General features: G+C 45.3%; 1 long non-coding RNA gene across 1 annotated transcript; it reads right to left on the bottom strand.

The window, feature by feature from the left end:
• Positions 1-6,842: 6,842 nt before the first annotated feature.
• Positions 6,843-8,409, bottom strand: LOC125974721 (uncharacterized). Its single transcript, XR_007483704.1, has 2 exons — positions 8,073-8,409; positions 6,843-7,528 (listed from the first exon to the last, which is right to left on the bottom strand). It is a non-coding gene; the product is annotated as an uncharacterized lncRNA (long non-coding RNA).
• Between the last annotated feature and the right edge of the window lie 14,191 nt (positions 8,410-22,600).

Here is a 22,600-nt window from a genome sequence, read left to right as displayed (position 1 = left end):
CGGACGGATGGCCGCTACGTGTTTATTTAGGACCAAAAGTACCGTTCTAAAATGTCGAAACTTAAGGCCGGCGCGGCCGCTATACCCCGAGGCCAGAGAGGAAGTTCTTGGGCGGACAGTAGATGTTATCTGGCGGCGCTCTGGAGTGCTGCGTCGTGGGAAGAAAAAAAAAAAAAAAAACTTTAGTCAGTCAGTCGGTCGCCTTCGGGACGAACACACAGGAAGGATGCCGTAAGTGGCCGTTTCCATGGAAATGGCGCCCGCGCCCTCACCCCGCCGCAAGTGAACTTTTTACCCTTGACGACGACAACGCCTTGACGGGCTCGGGCCCGCCTACCCCCGCCCCGCACCCCCGCCGGCGCCGCATGTGGTCCAGGCTCGAGAAAGTGGCGGACGTAAAAGCGCACTTCAAACGCACGTTGGCTTTCAGCGCATGACAAAACATTTCCTCGGCGGCAAAAAGCCGCTGATGGATGGAGCGTCCTGAAGGTTTATACGGGCTCAGTGTTTGGACTGCGGCCTCTTGTTAACGTCCTCTCGGCTACAAACACACTGACATGAGATTTATAGAAATGAGCCATTGGAGGAAACACAGCAGAATAAATCAAACGCACCCTTTGGAGTAAGTTCCTCCACACGAAATCGAAAAAGAAGAAAGTGTGCCAGACTGATGTGTTTTCCCCCCTTTTTTTCCCTATGATCTTTAAAATATCGCCACTAAAAGCCTGGTGGTCCAAAATGTCCAAAACAATCGGGTGAAGAACATTTTTTTATTTTATGAAGTAAAGCGCATGCTTTCACTGTGAACAAGTAGATCCACAAGATTGCTAACCCATCACCCTGATCGCTAGCTAGCTAACATAGCGAGCTAGCTAGCAAACATAGCGAGCTAGCTAGGTAACATAGCGAGCAAGTTAGCTAACAGCTACCTATACATGATGGATTGATTGATTGATTGATTTCGTTACAATTTATATACAAATTATTCAATTTTAAAATGCTAAATTCTCTTCTATTTCACCAATATTTATCATCGGATTAATGATAATTAATTGTTTGCCGCACATGAATATAAGAATTATACTATATACAACTTGAGTGAAAAAGGCTAAATCAATTCAAGAAATATTACAAGACACTTGATAATCTACTTAAGTAGAGATAATCTTTCTTGGAGGTTTTTCTGGAATCTTCTCTGACAAAACCAGGCCTGACGATAGCCGCTTAACCCTTTGCCGCCATGATGCTTTTGTGCCCGCAGGTGTTTGTGTACGTGTGAGAGATAGTGGTTGACCTTATAGGCTGACAAGTATTAGCAGGTTAATATCATCCGTAAGGTTGAGAAGGGTGACCTCAGTCACCCTGCAAACTGTCCACTGAACCTGATGACCCTCCTGGACCCTCGCCCCTTCCTCTCTAGATTACACAGAGTGGGCGGAACTTAGGTGATGAACTCTGAACCCTTTGGAAAGTGGAGAAATAATGTGTTGTCAATGTGTACGAAAAACACAGGAAGCGCTAAACACGAGTATATAATATTATAGCCTCTGAAAAAGTCACACTGAAATTTGCCAGAGATGATCAGAGGGGTCTTAGAGGCTCAGAGGGGATCAGGGGACGAGCCTCGTGAACCCATTGCGACCTTGGTTTGCCCTCCAAACCCAGAAGGAAAAAAAAACAAAACTGTCGGCAGTGATTCTTTATAGCCGTTATTTATTTTTAGCTTTATATTTATAAAAAGCGGTGAGATATCACCCTCGCGTCACTTTGAAATCAGGTTCAGTCACACGCTGGTTTCGAACGCTGATGAAGTCGCTTCCTGTCACCAAAGGTCCTCGCAAAAACAGCACCGTGTGTGTTTGTGCGCAAGTGTGTGTGTGTGGGTGTCCGGCAGGTTTAATCAGGGAAGGCCTTGTCCGGGATAAATTTGTGGCCCCCAGCCTCCTAATTCATCCCGGGCCCTGCTGCCGGCCTTGGGCCACTGATGAAACTTGCCAAGGTTAACCAGAGCCACACACACATTCACACACTCTCCTTCCTTGTTGCTAAATTACAAAGCACTGTTAGCCAACATGGCCTCATGCTCATGTTGATGGATCGCTGCACTTGTGTGTGTGTGTGTTCCCCCCCCCCGCTCAAGGACATTTATTATATTAGGGGTTTCACCGTCAACCTGTTGTGAAAGTATTTTATAACTGACGTCCAATGTCGGGCGATTTTAAATTTAATGCTTTGACGTGGACAAACACATGCATGATGTCAACACCAATATTACATTACATGTAAATCGTTTGTGCATTGTAATTGTGCCGCTCCTTGTGCTGTACCAATGTTGGCCACCGGGGGCAGTATAATACGGTCACGCAGGCACAACCGCAGAACTAAACTGCTTCTTCTACTGTAAGTGACTCAGAAATATTCTAGATACTTTCGTTGTAGAAGATAAAGATATTGTCTAACCCATATTTGCTTTCAAATCGTCGTTGCTTTTATATCCGTGACTGTCGATGCTAACGGTTAGCATGTCAACAATCCAAGAATTTTACTACAAAATAAAATCTGTTCTAGTGAGAACTTCTTCACTGAGATAAACCTCAGAGAAATGGAGTCGAGAAAGTCGGGAGCTATGTGTGAGACATCTAGCGGAGGAGAGAGCCAGAAAGTCTAGATTTCCCAAAGGGGTGCTGACGGACATCATTTAGACTTGATTAGCAACTGTCAGATGAGACTAATCAGCGTGTGTAAGATTTACTGCCGGGTTCAGAAGAGTTTCAGGCACGATCAGATGCCTAATCAAGCCTCGGAACACACACGGTCTGGTCTGGTTTAGCTCTGCATCCCTACATGCTAACAGGTTGGCAGTTCAACGACAGGTTATAGGTGAGGCGTAATATTTCCTCACAGACGTGACTTGGCGGTGACTGTTTGGCAACAAGGCCATCATTAACGGGCCGGAGACAGGCTTTTTCTGCCGGCGCCAAAGCCACCGGGCCACGCCCCTGGTTAGTGTCCTCTCTTTGATCTCGTCGACTGATGGGAAAGCCCCCGGTAAACCGACCCAACCTGTTGCTGAATCAGCGCTCACGTCAATCTCACGTGGGACTTGAGTCATTGAAGTAAACAATTCAGGTGACTCTGAGATCATGATGACGAGGCGTTTCTTTTTTTTTTTTTACGTCACGTGGCCCTCCTCATGGAGTCTGTTTTGGCTGGCAGGTCATGCAAGGTGGAAGTGAATAAATAACCTGCTGGCACTTTCCAAGTATGAATGCAGGTTAGGAATTCCGGTGTTGTGTGTCTGTGTGTGTGTGTGTGTACCCCCCACTGAGTCCCTGAAACCAACCCTGAGGGGGGGCAAGCTGTTGCAATCCACCAGGGATGTTACGAAGCTAGTAAAAACAGCAGATTGTTTTCGTCATTGTTTCGCTAAGCCACACCCCTAAATGTAAACTGGCCAATCGCGGTGCAGCAACTATCTGCTGTCTGACGGGCGGAAGTTTGTCGTATTGTGATACCTAGAAGGACTTTTGAATCTATTTTTGTTTTAAAAGCTAATGTTGGATGTTCTCGTTGGAATCAGTCAAAAATCTCGAGTTAGCATGTTAGCTTCATTGAATCTGTGTGGTGATTAGCTGCTAACCAGTGGAGGGTGTACCAAGAGTCAACAAGTACTCTCTTGGGAGCGTAACGTCTCCTTCAATGAAGAAGTTGGAATGTGAGACAGGCTGGCAGACGGCCACGGCCGAAGGCTTGACGCCTCCTGCCGTCTTTTCCGCCTGGCAGCGGGGAGAATTTACGCGCCTCCTCGGGGGTCCTCCTCCTCCTCCATATTGGCGCCGTGCCTCTGGCCGGCCGTAAAGCAGCAGTGGACTTTCCAGAGAGAGAGCGCAACATACGCCGTGTAGCCCCTCCCGACCTGCGACATATGTTTTACTGTCTGTCAGAGCATTACACACACATACGTGAGCATGCACGCACGCACACACACACGGGCCTCCTGCTAACACCCCTTCAGGTCAAACAAATCCCTTTCAAATCTGGCCTGCAGTCGCTTCACGGGGGGTAAGGTGGGGTGGCAGTGAGCACGCCACTCACGGTGTGTTTGGGCATTCCTTGACGGTCATTTCAACCCTCCCCTGTCATATCTGTCATGCTAATGGAAGTTTCTAATCATTGATATATTTTTTTTCTTATATGCAGTTGCTAAGCTCCTGGAGAAGCGAATTATGGCTAAATTTCTTAACCGATGCTACCATTATGTAGCATTCGTAGCTAGCTACATTGTCAGGGTTAAAACGAAGTAAATAAGTTGGAAACACCCATTCTACAAGCTCTTGTTGTCTGAAGGAGGCCGTTGTCATTGCGAGAAAAAGATTAGCTAGCTGCTCGTCTGCTAACGATAAACGTCGCGCCCGACGGATTTTGGGCTGCGGTCGATCTCGTCTCATTTGCGCCATTTGAGCAGCTTAAGAGTCCGACAAACAAGGCGTGTTGTGCTTGTTTTACTGCCTGCGTTTCTAATCTGAGTCTAGCTAGCTGGTCCACGCGCAGACCGGATTAATTAGCTTGATCGGCAGCCCCTACTCCTGACAAAAGACCCCCAAAGTATAATCTTCTCGCAGATGTCTGTCTGCAATAACAACATACAATACAATTACAGACTTTTTAATATCATGTTAAAAAAAAAAACACAATAGCCAATTTTAAAATTTAAGGCGGGAATATTTTGCAGGCTAACGCAAAGTTTTGAATGAGATTGATTCCAAAGTGAAAGTAAATGCTAAATGAAGTCTAAAATTAGCTTAAAGATGGCTTCCAAATCTTTTTAAAAACATCAATGATGGCTAGTCAAAAGTCTTATTAAAGGTGTTTAGATAGATGAAAGAGGGCTGCTAAATGACAAAGCTGCCGATGCTAATGATGCTAATAACGTTGACTTTGAGGTGTGAGGCTTGAAAGGAAGTTTAGGCAAACGCTAACAGCGGCCCGTCGGCTTCCATTGTTCCGCCGCTCATTAATGCTAATGCTAGCTGTTTGCCCACAGCGGCAACGTAAACGAAGCTCAGAGTGAAGTGGATTGACCCAAGTGTGTGTCTGTCACCTTGATCACGTGACGTATTGTCAATATTTTGTGTTAAGACTTAGCGCTCGGAGGGCTTCATTTAAAACCAGTCTGATATCCACAGCGAGCGCTTTCGTTATCTCGTTTTTGCATGTCTTCGTTTGCAGCATTCAAATGGCTTTTAAAGGACTGTTATGGAAATACATATTTTGATATTTTAACGAATTGCGAGGGAGTTGTGGAGTTACCCGTAATGAAGGAAAAAGTGTGTGGCGCAATATGCAAATGAAGCAGCAGTTCCAAGGAAAATATTTCCATTGAAACAGGGAAACTTTGATTAAGATCGATTGCTCACTCCAAAAGTTTTCAACTGTGGACGCCTGCTCACACAAACACACACAGACACACACACAGTATCATGGGAGTTTTTCCAGGTGTGTTTTTTTCGCCAAAATTTAAATCTTGACCAAACTCAAATTTGTCAGCGCTTGAACGAATGAATTTTTGTCTCAACCGGATTATCGTAAATCAAGGTACCCCTAGCGAAGCGCAGGCAAACTTGCTGTCACTGTACTTCCAGTGTCGGGGTGACGAGTCAAAGTCGGCGGCCCCTGACCGTAGACCCCGCCCCCCCTCTCCTCCACCGCGATGGCGGCTGACCTCTAATGATGATGGACGCTGCTGTGGCGGAGAATGGCGTCATTGTTCCAGGTGACATTCCTGACGGTCATTTGGGGCCGCCCCCTCCAGGATCCATCCAGGCCCCCCCCCCCCCCCCCCCCCCCCGAGTCACCCGCTACCGCCGCCTCTTTCCATGACAAAGAAGCGGGTCACCTGACGGCCCGAATTGACCCGCTTCACTCGGCAGCCTCGCAGCTAAAGTAAACAAACTGTTAATTCGGGATAATTCGGCAGAACGTACAACGGCGCCGTATAAATTCCTAACCTGTGAATCCTCCGCCCCCACCCTTCCCTTTTCCTTTCTTTACACTCATCCTTCACTTTACTACCACACCATCAGAAGTATTGGGACACTAACAGAAAGGCAAAATGAGCATTGTGTATTCCCGTAATCCACATTAAAATTCACGTCTTACTAAAAGGAACAATTCAGGGAAGAGCAGTGAAGAAAGTGGTCCAGCAAGTGTGAAGAAGAAGAATTTTGGAGGGAAGCCTGTCTCCATCAATGGGATCATTCAGGTTCTTATCAGGTGAGTACCCCCCCCCCTCCCCCATGTGACTACCTTCCCCGTTCGCTGCCTCCTGGCCTTTTGTCCTCCCGACAATGTGGCCGTCAGAAAGGGTGAGGAGGGCTGAATGAGGGTGAGGGAGGGAGGGGTTGTAAAAGAGGGAGAAAAATATGGTGTTGATCCCTCATTCTTTACGGAGATGTGCTCCAGGTAAATAGAAGGCTTTTTTTTTTCCCTCCTGGTTTGCTTTGTTTTGGTCCCACAATGAGGAGGTTTGTGTGTTTGTGTGTGTGTGTGCGACCCCCTGACTCGACCATCCCAAAATGTTTGCATAAAGAAATTACGACCCAAAAGTGTTAAAGACCCCCCCAAATCTGCAAAGGTGAGAGCAAAACAGGACATGAACAAGACCCAACTTGAAACAACAAAAACACAGCTCATGACCCCAAGAAGCGTTTTCCATTTAAAAAAAACAAGATAAGAATCGGACTCAAATCCATTTTTCCAGGTCATGGTGGAATTTCGTTGACAGTTGCTTTTCCTAAACAATCAATGCAAATGACTCAGGATAACTTTCAAGTCATCAACTGTTAAGTATCATTTGAATGTTTTATTATTCAAAAATGGGAAAACCCTAAATGCGCTGAAAAATCGGTCAAAAATGCACTATACAAAATTTCAAATAGATTTCCCTGTCTACAAATAACCATTCATCCAATTTTAAAAACCAAAGAAATACCATCATCCTAATTTAAATCCTCAACCCAAATTTGAAGTATGTTCGGGTGATTGATTAAATTGGAGAACTTTGTCCTAGATTCCAGCAACCTCCACGCAACGCACGCTGCCTGAGGTTAGCTTAACGGTTACCCGGGGAGGTTCACAGCTGTCACAGCCCCGGGGAAGAGGCGTCGAGGGGGGGGGGTCAGAGATGACAACCTGCAATCCCACCTGCTCCCCAGAAAACATCACAGAGTGAAAGGTGACGACAGACGCCCGCTGTCCCGCGCTGAGTGCCGACTTTGAACGCGACACATTTTCCCTTGCGTCGTTTTCGATTCAAATTATCATCAGGCAAGAATATTTTCCAGATTGCTTCATATGGGCAAGTGTTCCACAGGAATGTGTGGGTGAATGTGAAAGGGAAAGGTTCCATTAAAGCTCACCTGTTCTGACCCCTGCAGGTACTTTGGCTTCTTTTCATTCATTCACTCTTTTTCTTCTTCTTCCCTCCATCAGCGGCCCGGGGCCACGCTTTGAACTCATGCCGTCCTCCCTGTGAGTGAGAGAGAGAGAGTAAAGGTTTGTTATATACAGCATTTGGCCTCAGGTGTTGTTGGGCCACCATTGTTTCGGCTTAATTAAACTGGCATGGAAGTAAAGGCCTCTTTAGTAGGTACTGGATGTGTGTGTGTGTACGTGTGTGCTTGTGTGTGTGTGTGTGTGTGTGACATCCCTGCCAGCAATTCAGATCTTATCTCAGCTTTTGTCAAAGCACCTACTATTTGTGCGACCATGTGTGTGTGTGTGTGTGTGTCCGCCATTTAATTTTATTTCCTGCTGTATAAAAGACAATCGGCATTCCCTCACACAGATTCACATGAACCATCACCGAGTTTTAAACGGGAGAACCTCAGCAACCTCATTTTGATCATTTCTTCTTCTTCCTCCGAGAGAACCTCAGAGAAAAGCACGAGCGCAAGAACCAGGTAAAGATGAAAATCCCAGCGCTCATAAAAGACAGAAGAAGAGGAAGCAAGAAAAACAGAAGAAGAAGACAAGAACGAGAAAAGACCAAGAAAGAATGAAGAAGTACGTACTGTCTGTACCGACTTCAAGTCGTCTAGAAAGTGACTCAGTGACGAACAAAAAGTTCTGATTCACCAGGAACTGCCCAATATAGTTTGAACGTATGACACGCGCGCACGTTCAGCAGGTCAGCGAGCGCACACACCCAAGAATGTAGGCCAGGTAGCACACAACGCCACACACACACACGAACGGACGCACAATGTGAGCGAGCCAGAGAGCGAGAGAGTCGGTCCTGCTGGGCGGTGTAGACACAACCCCGCTGTGGCTCGGCTCGCTCACAATAGCATCAGCAGGGAGGACACGGCGCTAATCCCTGTTAGCATAACAATGCTACAGCGGCACACCTCAAGCCTTCAGCACACACACAAATAGAAATACACACACTGTAAACCTGTAATTGGGCAGAAGGGGGGAAAAAAACAATAAACTTCGACACGCCGACACAAAGTGTGTGTGTGTTTACTACTTATTAGCTATCTGTTAGCTACCTGGCTAATTTGACATCCACCAGGCCAAAATGTCCGTCGAATGTAAACTTGAAAGATTTGAACGACTCACTCTTATCCCTATTAGATGTTGCCACGGTTACGAGGATGAGGGAGTGGCGTGGACAGAAAGGTATGAGTGTACGTTTGCTCTGTGTTTACATCCTAAAAGCTCTCTAATAAGACGCCGGTAGACGGGGAGGCTTTCATCTTAACCTGTCCCGTCACACCCACTCCCCCAATGAGTGGCGTTATTTATGGCGGCTGTCTCGGAGTGGAGCACTTACACATCTTCTGAGTCAGACGGGAGGCTCCAGAGGAGGAAGGTGTGCTTGGACATTTCATCATTTACTTCAATTCATCTCACCACTAAAAATGCAATTTTCAAACACATGACGAGAAGATTTCGCCAAATGATGTGGCCGGCCCTATCTGGCCCCCGGGCCTTGAGTTTGACACCAGTGCTTTACTAGAAGCGACGAGTTAGCAAGGATACAAAAATAGATCGTAAGAAACGTTGTTTTTTTTTTTATTAGGATGTTAAGGGAAATGAAAACACTGTGTGTGTGTGGTGACAGTAATCTGATTACTTTAATCTGATTACAAGTGTAAGCAGTCAATGAGTTCCGCCCAAAAGTTGGCAGACGGGCTGGGTGACCTACACAAGGGCAGGGACACTCGTTGGGGGGGGGGAGGGATCTACGCTTTTGGCACGATTCGAACCACAAATGTCACATGACAAGCCGTCGTAATCTCCATTTTGTGACTTTTGTACTGCCGCACATTCTTGCTTAATGACTGTGTGACAAGTCGCCGGCTAACTTTCCCATCGATGTAAACACACCAACTAGTCACCTGGAGAAAACACACACGTATGAAAACAAACACACACACACTTGCGCTCAAGCATTATCCGTTTCAAGGCCAAACCTGCCGTAAATCTACACTGACAGGACACACACACACCCGCAGACACACACACACACATAAGCGCTGCGTGTATTGTGTTCATTTTTTTTCTTCTAAAAATCGTCTTTCTGCCTTTTGTCCGTTTTTCAAAAAACATTATTATTATTAAAAACCAGGACATCATTTCAAATTGGCAGTGTAGAAAACGCACAAATGCGAATTAATTATGTTTGGCGCGTAACGTCCAAAAATGTCGATTATTCTACACGATTAATCGATGTACCAAAGATGATCGATTAGTTTTCAATCGATTAATCGGTGCACCTCTAGTTTTGATGGAGCAATATATCGCTATCATGTTGATATCATTTTTGGATTATCGTGCATTTTTATCGTCTGGTATCATCTTCATGCTGCTTTTTATGGTTTCACTTGTTTCTTTCACTTTCCGCATGGTGAAGCCTTCGAAACATCTCCCAAGCAGCATGTAAAGTATCTCCACACTTTTTATGTGTCTATTAACTGGCTGGGTGGGCGCTTTGATTGACAGCTCTCGCTGATTGCTCTCTTCCTCTCAGGCTTCCACTTTTTATTTCCACCATCTTGTTGGACCGACTGACTGGAAAAACAACGAGCGCAACAGTTGCCGCAGGACAAACGCCGTTAGCGTCCCGCCACGCAAAACTCACACGACCGGGTGGGCTGACGGCGCGGGTCATGTGACACTCTCATCACGACCCAAACTGTTTTATTACGTGTAAACAATCCCACGTGTCAGCAAGAAAGTCGATAAAGTTTGTTGTTTGGATTTTTTGATTGTCTGGCTGCTATCTTTTTGTATCGTTTTCCGCTTCCCACGCGTACCGTCAACTATTTTCGTACTCTTTAGCGTATTTGAACCCCTAAATATTTGTATACTGGCCCCATCTGATGTAAACTGTGCGTTGGCGCCATAAACTGAACTTGAAGTGCGGCGCTTTTATTTTGCTGGGAGATGCGTGGGAGGTTTATTTTGAAATGCCCCTCCGATGAACGCTAAATATTTGCCTCACCGCGGTCGTTGTCGCCGTCTTCGACTTTCCCTCTGTCCCCGCCCGGCCAGGCGCTTGAAGGGCCGCCGTGTAAATCTTCAGACGGCCGACAACTGCGCTCGGGATCACACGGTCCGCATTCTCGGGATTGTGGAGATGTTAAAGGTATACGCCAAACACACACACACACACACACACACACACACACACTGGAGCCTCGTCTTGCTGTTCCACCTGGACTCATCTGCTTAGGAAGCTGAAACACACACCGCTGTGTTAAAATAACCACTTCTGTGTTATCATATGCCATGTGTGTGTGTGGTGTGTGTGTGTCACACACACATACACACTTTTTGTAATCCCACACACAGTCTGAAGTCACAGCCTGAATAAGCACAGCGCAGCAGGCCTAGCGTTCAAAATGTCAGCGGGTCAAATACAGTAACACACACACACACGACACGAAGCAACCTGAATCCAGCAGCATTGTCCTGCGGGGCTGACAAGATGCCAGCAGCTGAAGAAGAACAGAAGATGGACAATAGAGGAAGGAGTGAAAGGAGAGATGCTGGTTCTTTGCCAATTTAGGAAATGGTGGCAACTTTGTGTGTGTGTAGATGATTTAAAAAAAAAAAAAAAGCAGCATATATGTTACGGCATTAATTAAAGATGTGTTTCCCATATCGGCAGATCTTCCATGTGCAGGAAGCGAAAGACAAGTGAGAGGCGTTAAGTTTCACACCTGCAGGTGTCCAGTTTGAATTTTTCATGACGGCCTGCTGGAGCGACAACTTCACGCAGGATCACAATGTCAGCCAATCAGAACGCACCATGACCTCTACTTAAGCTGCAGTAGCTTTTTTTAATGGGTTTAAATATCGACTGCATATGTTCATTGTAACACATTGACCTGCATTCACACACACAACACAACACACACACTCTTGTCATCTTTTCTGTCTATTACCGGGACGATGGTGCTGATACTCTCTCCCTCTCTGGGTCACAGATAAAAGGCTTCAGGTAACCTAAGGAACTAAAGACACACACACATATATGCACACACATTTCCCGTTAAAGAGTATCTTTGTCATGACACTGACTTGTATCTCATGTGAAATCACTGAGTGAAGACTGAGCCATGTTACACTTTGAAGTCACTCGCACACACACACATACACGCAAGTGCGTCTGCCGATGAAGAAAGTACGTCAGCATTACAACGTGAAAGGAGAAGTGTGTGTGCGTGCATGTTTAGTATTGGTGTGTCTGGACGGCTCCAGTGCATTTCCATGGAAACCAGCGAGTGAAAAAACTCCCAGATTTAATCATAATCATTGATGCAATGATACAAATGAAAAAAATGTTACGTGATGACGCAATGGTCAAATGTTGCACTTTCGTAGCTCAAAAGCAAAACATGAAGTTTAATGAGAAAGAAAGAAACACAATATATTTGCTATTAAATTGACCAAATATGCATTCATATAATTATTTGTCCGCAGAATCATCTTTACTTTCTTTATTTTTTTTGCACTTTTTTTAAACAAGTCATTGCAATGTATATCCGGAGTTGCCTTTATATTGATGTTAAATTTTGCTAACAGAAGAAAATAAATACAAATCATCATCCACAAAGCAATGAAGTTGTTTTTATTGTCATTAAGCAGCTTTTATATCCGTTATGTCATTGTCTGGAATATTTGTTTTTATGATAAGTCTCCAGGATACCTTCACTAAAGTTCAAACATTGTAAATGTTAATGTGTCTGCTCGTGCAATCTATTTCGTGCAAGTGAAAGATCCAAAGGACTTCTTGTAGTCATTCTATTTTTTTTTCACGTCTGCTGCTATTCATAACTTTCTTTTATTGGCTTGACCGTTTTGCTCTAATTATCCCACTTCCTCGCCCTCATGTCGCCACGCTGACATTTGAGTGTGTGTGAGCTGACGCGTTTACTGGCGCCCCAAAATGTCACACTTTGTTTTTCCTGCTGAGTCAGCGTTGTAACGCACAACACATCACTTCTCTCTGTTATTTCAATAATATAACATATGAATAAAAGAAATAGATGTACACAATATATGTGTGCGTGTGTGGTGTAATTTGGGGGTCCCCTATGATGTGGCGAGAACATCCGGTGAAGTGTGTAGGAGGACAAATGAGAGGGCGTGTAGTAATTGGAAGTCAGAGCTCCTTTTTTCTTTTATTTACACGCTTCTTTCTTTGCCTGCGCGCGTGCACGCACACAGTCGCGCGCGCACAGAGTAAATGACCGGAAAAAAAAAAGAGAAGTCAAGTGTGGAGTGAAGGCAAAGCTGAAGTTCTCACTGAAGTTTGTCGTCCGACTTGCAAACAGACCACGCACAGACACACACACGCACACACACGTGCACACGGGACTTCCTTCCCGCCCGTCTGACTGAATTAGCAAAAACCTTCCCTTTCAACACACTTTCACTTCATCTTCCTGCAGATAAAAAACACACAAACAAAAGACCCCCCCAAAAAAGAACGTTGATTCAAAACGAAACTTTGGATTGGATAATATGAAAGTAATGAAGGTGAGGAACAAGAAGCCCCTGGACAGACGTGACGACATTTCGGCAAAAAGTCAAGAATTGATGAGAGTTTAAAACGAACTGATGAGGAAGTGATTGACAAACACTGTGAAAAGTGAATAGTGTCGTAAGCGAGTGAAGACAGCGCCGTCCGTGTACGTGCTTGAGTGCGTGTGAAATGTTGCAACGAGTATAAACAAGTCAAAAACAAATGGAAACGTATTTATTTATATTGCTGTGTGTTTATTTATACGCCAAAATATTTATCTTGCATCCTTAGTAATGACAAAACTTTCAAAATAATGTCGAGATGATTATTCTAAAATCAAACTAAGAATGTATATATTTTTTTTAAACTGTCAAGAACTATGAGGCAGTGAAAAACAACACCACGGACTAATCAAATGGACATTAAAAACATAAAAAATAGTCATAAACAATTTTAAAGAAACTAAAAGAAATTAGTGAAGGTCCCAATTAGCAACAAGTTTAAAAATCGCAAAACCAAGGTAAAACAAAAAACATAATCAAGAAAGTAAATGAACTTGGCAAAACTTTCACTAAAACTGAAACTAAATGTAAAAATAGTTAATAAAATAATAGCAGACCACCGAATGACTGAAAAAAAAAACGCGTCAAGAACTATATATATATTTTTTTAAATGGCAAGAATCATAATGAAGAGTAAAAAAGTCAACGACCATATTAAGAACCCAGCTAAAAAACAACTTTTTTAAAAAGGCGAAAACCAGGTCGAAAGAATTAAAAAAAAAGGTAAAGAAAAAAAACTTTAAAAAAAAAGAATAATAGGTTTGTCTTGTATAATTGTTATTGTAAATTATGAAACACATCCGGGGTGAAAGGCCACGAAAGGTAGATCGCGGGAAAAGGAAAGAAGATGGACGACGAGGTAGAAGATGCACGTCGAGGTAGACGAGGGAGAAACATTCAAGTGGATACAGAAAGTGTAAGTTGGCGAAAGTATTAATCAAGGATGCTTTTGGAAACGTTGCTTAGGATAAAGTTGGTCGGTTGAGTGAACTACTCCGCAGAAGACATCACTGAGTGGAATTAGCCGCTAATTCAGCGGCTAATGCTAGCGCATGAACGTTGCTAAGCAACTAGGGGCAAGCTAACGTAATAAATAAGGCCTCTGTGGAGAAACGAAGTGTCATGGAAGAGAAGTTGCCAGCTGGAGTGGACCGTTTGAGACTTGGAGGTCTTTGTCGAATGCTTTGCTGACATCGCCTGGTGGGCTTTGGACCCGCCCTGTTGCTTTCTCCACCCTTGCTGTCTGGACCACCGGAGTGAACTCAGCATCAAGTAAGATACTTTTGTTTATTTTCCCAACAAGTGATGAAAGTTGATTTGAAATGATGTTTGATGAAATATTGAAAAGATGCATTCACAATAAATAGAGGGTCTTTATTTGTTTGGAAATTTAATTAAGCTTTATAGAAGAAAATAACTCGGGTTAGCCACCTCTCGCTACATTACATAAGCTAGAGAGGCGGTACATCAAGAATAAATCTTAAACATATCAACGAGTAAATAAGTCAATGTTTTTATTATGTATTCTTTTGTTTTGACGGCGTTGACGTAGATTTATGAGAACGCCGCAAGCAGCGTTGGGAAGTGGGCCCGCTTGCCGCCTTTCGCGTGCAAAAAAGGAGGAAGTGCTTTTTGGGGGTGACGTTATTTCTCCCGCAGACAAACTGAAATAACCTTCAGTTTGTATTTTTGACGTTTTCTCTCGATTCAAAAAAGCAGAAGTGTGCGGCAAAACATTTTTGGGTGAGTCATGCTGGCACATCGCTCTTCTTTTTGCTGTATTTTTCCAGCACGGCCATCATCAGAGCTGAATTTCTTTTGGAGAAAAGCGGGAAAACCCAGTCAATTTACGGGAAAGCGTTCACGTGCTATGAACTGAAGCTAACATGCACAGTTAGCTGCTAAATGAGCTAAACGCTAATGTCATAATCCCCCAGTGTTGAGTCACTGCACTCAGTTATCTTTGGCTAATCTGTGCCAATTAATTGTGGTTGTGTGTCTGTCTGTGTGTGTGTTTGTAAAGTTGCGTATTGGGAAACAATCATCGTAGATTAGCGACGTACTTTGGGTTTGCGTCACTCATCGGAGTCATTTTCAGAGTTAATCTGAGTGTTCGGCGTTTCTCAGTGGTGGCGTGATGAAATACAACAAGACTTTCCCATGATTCATTTGAATTCAATCAAGTTATCTTACAAGACGCTTCAGTCAACAGGTTGCTAAACTAGTTAGCAACGCTCTTACTGCAAAGACTCCTCTGGAAACAAAGAACGACTTTTACAAGGCTAAAATTGATAGTTATTGTCCACGATGCAGAGGTTGGACACCACCGAGCAGCCATGTTCCGCGTCGGGGCCCGGTACCACCGCCCACTTACACGCACACACCAACTCTGCCGTCCCAGACTGTTGTGGTGGGCATGTTTGAGGGTTTGCAGCACTTTGAAGGCCACCATTGATGTCGAATGGTTGCCAGACAACATGAGGAGAAGACGGCTGGTGGAGGATGAGGCGCCTTGTAGGACACGTCCAACCAGCACGGGCGGTGGTGTGTGCTTGTGTGTGTGTGTTCGACTTGCATGTAGCGCAACAGGGGTCCTCGCTGTGGGCAAGTGATGTGTGGGCAGTTTGTTCCTCACAGGCCCGGAAAAAGCCGGCAGGAAGTGTGAGGGGTGGGAGTTGAGTTAAGGGAGCCCCCCCCAAACACACTTCTCACCACCTTTACCCGCCACCCCCTCGTCTCTTGATAGCACCCTCGCACCATTGCATGGTGAAGAGGGGGCTGCGAGACCACCCAGACAAACTTCTGCTAAATTGGAAGTCACATCAAAAGCTTGTTGGTCATGTCGCAACGGTCAAAATTTGAGGGAATGTTCTTTTGTGTCAGTCATCGCGGTGGCCTATTGCTTAGCACAACAGCGTCACAGTTCTGAGGTTCTGGGTCCGAAAACAGGATAGTTGGATGGATTTTTCACGTCAACTTTTCCTCATTAGTGTAGCGTCATGTGACCCGCTCTAAAAACAACGTTCTATATTGGACTTTCCAGGGGGGGGGGGGGGGGGCGTCTTGAACACAGAACTGGGAGGGCATGGATGACGGGCGGCGGGGAAAACTGATCAAAGCTGGAAAGAATCAACGCGACCCAAATTAGAGACCAAGAGCGGAACCAAACGCTTGTTTCATGACAGACAGACGGAGACAGACAGAGACCACACTCGTGTCATGTGACCATCACTCACAACAGTCAAGGAAGGCACACGCACACACACTCGTGTCACTATTTATTATGGTTGACACACAAATAACCGGCACATTTATCAAACATCAATCGGACTCTTGACACACTTAACATGAAAAAAGTCCATCGTGGAGAAATTCGGTCGTGGAGCAAAAAAAAAAAACCCCAAAAACGTTCATGATCAATTTTCCCTGTTCCTAATGAAAATTTTAATGAAATAAGAGCGTTTTCATGACTAATAAATATATTCATGTGTGCTGATGACCGCAAGCATTTTGAGGCTAAAATCGGATTACACAAAAAATAAATAAAGGAATACAACATGCAGCTAAAAATGCACAAAATGAAAGGAAAATATGGAGTCAATCAAATGTTGACCAGTCGACTAAGGTGCTCGCCTTTCGAGTCTCTGTCACCTGACTGTTGCCTGTCCGGCCCTATTTTGAGTAGGACGGATGGACATGCGGAAGTAACGTTGCCGGGACTTTCCGCCGCTCGCACCCCACCCCGAAGAAGAACAGCGGTCAGCTGAGTCAGCAGGTTGCACTTGAGGTAGCCCCCGCGTGGAAGGAACAAACCCCGCGGCCTTTCCACGATCAGGAGGCCTTCGAACAGACAGCGGTGTCGCCAAGCGTTTTCCCGCCGACGTGATTATGCAAGCCAGGACGTCTCCAAGTTGACTGACAGGCGGGAGCGGTCGCCGCGTCACCCTCCACCAAGCCAGAAAACACATTTGAAGTTTACGAGCGGCCGCGGCGGGCGCGTGTCACACTGACATCCAAACGTCTTGTTCGCATTAAGCGCAATGTTCGTCTCGTGCGAGAAGCTCCAAAATGAAAGCGCCGAGACGAAATGTCAGAGAGTGAAAACAGGCACACAAAACCGCCATTGTTCCCAAAATGAAAGACAACATCACTTGAGGTTTGCTTTCCTCGCGGGACACCAAAGCGGCGGCGCGGACGCCATGCTAGCTCATGTCTTCCGGATGCGCCCATGTACCACCAGTTGCCCTTTGATCATTCGTTTGGAGTCGATTCCGATTTTGAGGCCTGCCACAAGTGTACTGGGGACACGCCAGTAGTACGCACTCCCACTTCACAGACTATTTGACACTAAGCTGTTTAAGCGTTTAGTCCAAAGCCTTGATGTCGTTGTTACTTGCTAGCGCGAGAAGTGAAAGGCGAGAAACTCGTGATGGGTAAATGAAGCTTCAAATTTGCTTCATGAAGCAGCGGTGGCACTTTTTTCAATTCTTAAAAACCTTTATTTAAACCAACAGTGCTGTCTAAAGAGGTACAAAACTGGTTCATGAAGCAAATTTGAAGCTTCATTTTCTTGTCAAGCCTCACATGATAGCTTTAAGCTAATGTTTGAACAATGTTTACATTCAGGCTAAAAAAAAATATATGTGCCCCTTACTAAAATTCAGCTAGGAGTGACCAAAAAAAGCACACATTGTCTTTTATTTATAAAAACTGCGAGCGAGTCTTTTTGTGTCCTCACATCGACGAGTGAGTGAGAATAGGAATCTTTTTAAGATCTTCTTTCAATAAGAATACTACATTGGGCGTTGACAGTTGTTTTCAGCACAATAGGCCTGGAGAAAATTATCTCAACAGAAAAATCTTAGCCCTATCACCCAAATTCTAATTTGGGAATTATGTGGTTGTTATTGTCCTGTGGCGAATGGGGCGCGGCAGCTTTCGATTGTATCTCCCCGAGGGTGACTCAACTTGCGGCGCCACGCTCGACTAATGGAGGCTGAATTAAGTGTGATTAGCGCTTAGCCATACTTGCGTTAGCTAACAGGTTTTGGCGGCCAAAGGTGAGGCGGCGGCCTTGCGGGTGGGTGGGGTTCCAGAAGCTTGAGGCGACGGGTTTCCTCCTGTCTTACTTGGCTCAGTGATGAACTCCATCTCTTTACTGACACCTACTGGTGAGAGCAAGTACTGACTCTATAGGACAAATGGATTCTGCGTGAACTTTTTGGCTAGCACAAATGATTTCCATTGTCTTTGCTACTTTTAAGGTTCACTATTGTTTGTAAGTTTTGCAAATTCCAAAACGATTTTATAGCGATTAATGAAAGGTGTTTGGGCGTGGGCGATTTCGTATTGTCGGCTTGACATTTCCTCATGGGTGTGCGAGGCGACGTGACAAAAATAAATCAAAATTGAAGGACTTAATCTTGTTGACAGGAGCACAAAAGTTGGGAGGTGTGCCAGACGGAGACAGTGCAAAACAGTAATTATGACATAACGCGTTGCGTAACTTCAAGGTGACGCATCACCCAAAACATCTCAACCTTTTGGCACTTGAGCAAATATTTCAGCATACCCGACTCGTGCGGTTCTTTCGTCTTTTGCTCGGACGTTTGATGTCGGCGTCAGTCCCCAAAGTTGGTAGACAAACTTGGCGGGTCAAATTGACCCCGTTGTCTTGTGACACACACACGATCATCAAAGCAGCCTGACTACAGGGCACGGGGAGACTTTTAAGTGCAGTTTACCTTCAGCGTCACTGACTGATCAGCTTCCTTAGCACTCACGCCACCGGAACCCAACACACACATACACACACACACACACACACACAATGCAACACCACCCACCATCACGAGTGATGTCATTCGAAAATCAGCCTGAGGCCTCAAAGTGTTAGTGATCTAAAATGCTCGCTTCCTCCACTCGTTGTCATGATGCTGATGATGATGTCTCGCTGGAGGAAGATGTTTCTTCATCGTCATCATCATCCTCACGGCGAGGAGGGAAAGTCAAAACAAACAGGAAGTAGGTCCGACATGCGAAAATCAGACTGGAAGTCAGGAGAGAAAACAACACGAGAGGAGTGGGACTTTGGTCATGTGACCGCACGATGCTGCCCTGCTGCCACATGGCACACACACACACACACACACGGGAAGTTGACCAACAATTGGTTTTGCAATCGTTTAGCCACTGCACAAAATGCTAATCGCGAGCGTAAAACCAACCGGCGTCGGCCCGTCGGACATGTGAGATGCTCGCTGAGGCCCCCCCCCCCCTCCCCCTCCCTTGTGACTGCCATAAATTATATTACTGACATTTCTTGACTTACGAGTACGCCAACTTACAAATTGAGGGGTTATAGGTCAGCCAACATTTAAGTTACGAGTGATTTTCTGCTCTCATTTTTTAATCACAAGCCTTGGAGGTGCGTGTGTGTGTGTGTTTGCGCGTGAGTTATGGCGCCCCCGCTACACGTGGACACCGACGTAGCTTTAAAGTCCATCTTCTGGCAGCCTTGACCTTCAAAGCCATGAATCCTTTTTTCACTGTGCTGCATATTTCCTGTTTACGCTCATCAACAAGGTCAGTAAACACAACACCGCTTCCCGGTCGCTACGGTGACCCTTGCCCTCGGACTCCCCTCGGGCCTGTTGAGGCTGTTCGGGTTCGATTCTCAAAAGCCCGTCGAGATGTAAGCGTTAATGACCTTCGTGATGCGTTCAGGTGCAGAAAAGAAATGCGGACAGTCAGCATTAGCATTCGTGGAGGGGCACGTAGGCGGTAATTAGCGTGAGGATGTTTGTGTGTCTGCAGGATCCTCCAGCGACAAAACACGAAAACCACAACAGAAACGCTAAGTGACTGTCTCCTCTCCTCTTATTTATAGGACTGTTTATCACACACATACACACGCACACACACACACGCTGCCAAATGTGACAGTACTATTTATTTGCGTTGATATTCAAAATATAAATATTTAAAAAAATGACATTACGGCCCCATTTGTTAATCTTGCTGCCCCTTGTCAAGGTCTCATGTCGTCGGTCGCGCGTTTGTTTGTGGCGTGGAAATGAGGCGACCAATCATTTCCCAACATTGTGAGCGTTTGACTTTCACATGCAGAGTGTGAGAACCGTGCGACACATGCGCAACGCGTCACAACACAATGCGTCCATTCAAGTGCCACATCCTTCCTTGGGTTTTTTTTTTCTTTTCCCTTGTTTTCATCAATGAATCCAGCACCTGCGCTACTGCACAATGACACACACGCAGAAAGTGGCCACTGAGTCAAAACAGATTGTGTGTGTGTGTGTGCACGTGTTTACAAAAGTACAAGGGATGATCAGAGAAATGTGAAATAAGGAGTCGTGCAAGTCTTAAGAATGATTCGTGACAAATGTCAGAACATGTGACTGCTTTTATGGAAGAAAATGTGTGTGTGTGTATGTTTTGTTGCCTTGAACGTGTGTTTGTGTTTGTCTGCTGCTTGTGTGTGCGTGTTGTGTGGGTTTTTACGAGTGTGCATGCTGTTTGTGGTTGTGAATGTGAATATACAGTAAGTGTTTGTGTGATGCTTATGTTGTATGGCGCTCATTTGTGTACTGTGTGTTGTTTGCGTGCGTGTGGTTTGCGTACAAGTGTGAGTGTGTATTGCTGGCACAAATGTCTGTGGGTCTGGACATTGCTGTGTGTTGTGTAGCTGCTAGTGTGTAATTTTGTGTGCGTGTGTCTGTTTGTGTAAATGTGTGCGTGTGTAAATTGACACATCTGTGTTTTGGTTCTTCAAGTGTTTGCTTTTTTGTATTTGTGTGTATTGGTTATCATGTTTGTGCTGTGTTTGTCTGTTTTGGGGGGTATTGTGTGTGTGTGTGTGTGTGTGTGTGTGTGTGTGTGTGTGTGTGTGTGTGTGTGCGTGTGCGTGTCAGTACTCTGAGAATAACTCTGGAACAGGAAGTCTAAATCTAGCCGAGACCGGGAAGAAAAGTGTGTGAGAGGAACAAACAAATGAGGAAATCCTCCATCCAACCCCCCTTACACACACACACACACACACACACACACACACACACACACACACACACACACGGAAATGCAGATGGGGGCGCTGTCAGTCCGTATCTCATTGAAATTTATTTTAATTGTGCAGTCGTGCCTTGAGATAAGAGTGACCTGCGTTCAGAGTTGGCAGTCCGACCGGTACTTCCTCCTCGTCTTCTTCTCGTTCTTTTTCTTCTTCTTCTTTTGTCATTTGTTCCAGAGCGCAGCTGCCGGGCAGACAGGAAACAGATGCTCACGGCGTCCGTCTTCCATTTCTCTTTTCCCCCCCTCTATCCTTCCCCCCCCCCTTCCTTCTGTCCACTTCCTCCTTTTCTCACCATCTTTCTCCCTCTCCTCCATCAGAAGACAAAATTTCAATTGCGTTCAACGCAACACGGCAGGGGCAGCAAACTTGACGGCCCCATCGTGGTCGCCATCTTGCCAAATTCGTAATTCCCTTCAAAGCCCCTCTGCCGAGTCGGCAGAAAAAGCAGAAGAAGAAAAAAAAAACTTTCCAGCAACACATAGTAAACCTTGGAGGTGTGCGGAGGCCGGAGCTGGCGGGAGGCCCCGCCCCCTTTATTGCTGACCCCTGTCAGGGTTTTTTTAACGGCGGCGTGGCCGGCCGGGTCACGGTCGGCCGGCCTCACAGGCCTTAACGACTTCCTCCCATCCCAATAAAGACGAGATGTGTCGTGATGAATGAGAGCGGCGCCGTTCGATGACCAGCAGGTAACCCCTGACACGGGAAAGATGAGCGGGGTGACGACAAATGGGAAGACAAAAATTATTGTTTTAATGTAAAAAAAAAAAAATCCCTAATATCTGAGAAATAGCATGAATCTTAACATTTATTTAAAATATTTGTTTTCGTTACTATCAAAAATGCATTGAAGTTTTTATCCCAAAATATCTCAAAAGTTTTAAATGTAATTTTTTTACTTTTTGTATGAAAAAACATTTATCACATAATTTATAGATATTTTTGTCTTGTATAAATACGAGTACTTATTTAATATTTATTTACTTTGATATAGTTTATCCCCAAAAAACACAAATATATTTTGTAATGCTCTCAAATGATACTTGCATTCATTTGACACTTTTGAAGGATGACGAGATGGATGGGCGTGGCCTATGGGGGTGTGACTTTGAGTGACAGACGGCATAATGTGGCGCCCGGTTAGCCTCCGTGTCCCCTCGTCAACTTCCCCTGCCCGGATCCCCTTTCCGGGGGTCACAGTTCACCCATTAGGATGCCCCTCGGTGCCTGATAATGCACACACTCCGTGTGTGTGTGTGTTGGGGGGTTCGAACCCGTGCACTGTCAGCAGGGGTTGAGAGGCCTGACAGCCACCATCAGTCTTTGCCCGAACACACGCCGAGTTTGTGGAGCCTCGGGGGCTCGCTTGTCCTCGCGTTGGCCCGTCCGCCGAGCGCTTGCACTGATGACAGC

Source organism: Syngnathus scovelli, chromosome 9, assembly GCF_024217435.2.
Source record: "Syngnathus scovelli strain Florida chromosome 9, RoL_Ssco_1.2, whole genome shotgun sequence".
NCBI classification, from domain to species: domain Eukaryota; kingdom Metazoa; phylum Chordata; class Actinopteri; order Syngnathiformes; family Syngnathidae; genus Syngnathus; species Syngnathus scovelli.
The sequence above is the reverse complement of the archived record's forward strand: the minus strand, read 5'-3'. Positions and strand labels throughout refer to the sequence as shown.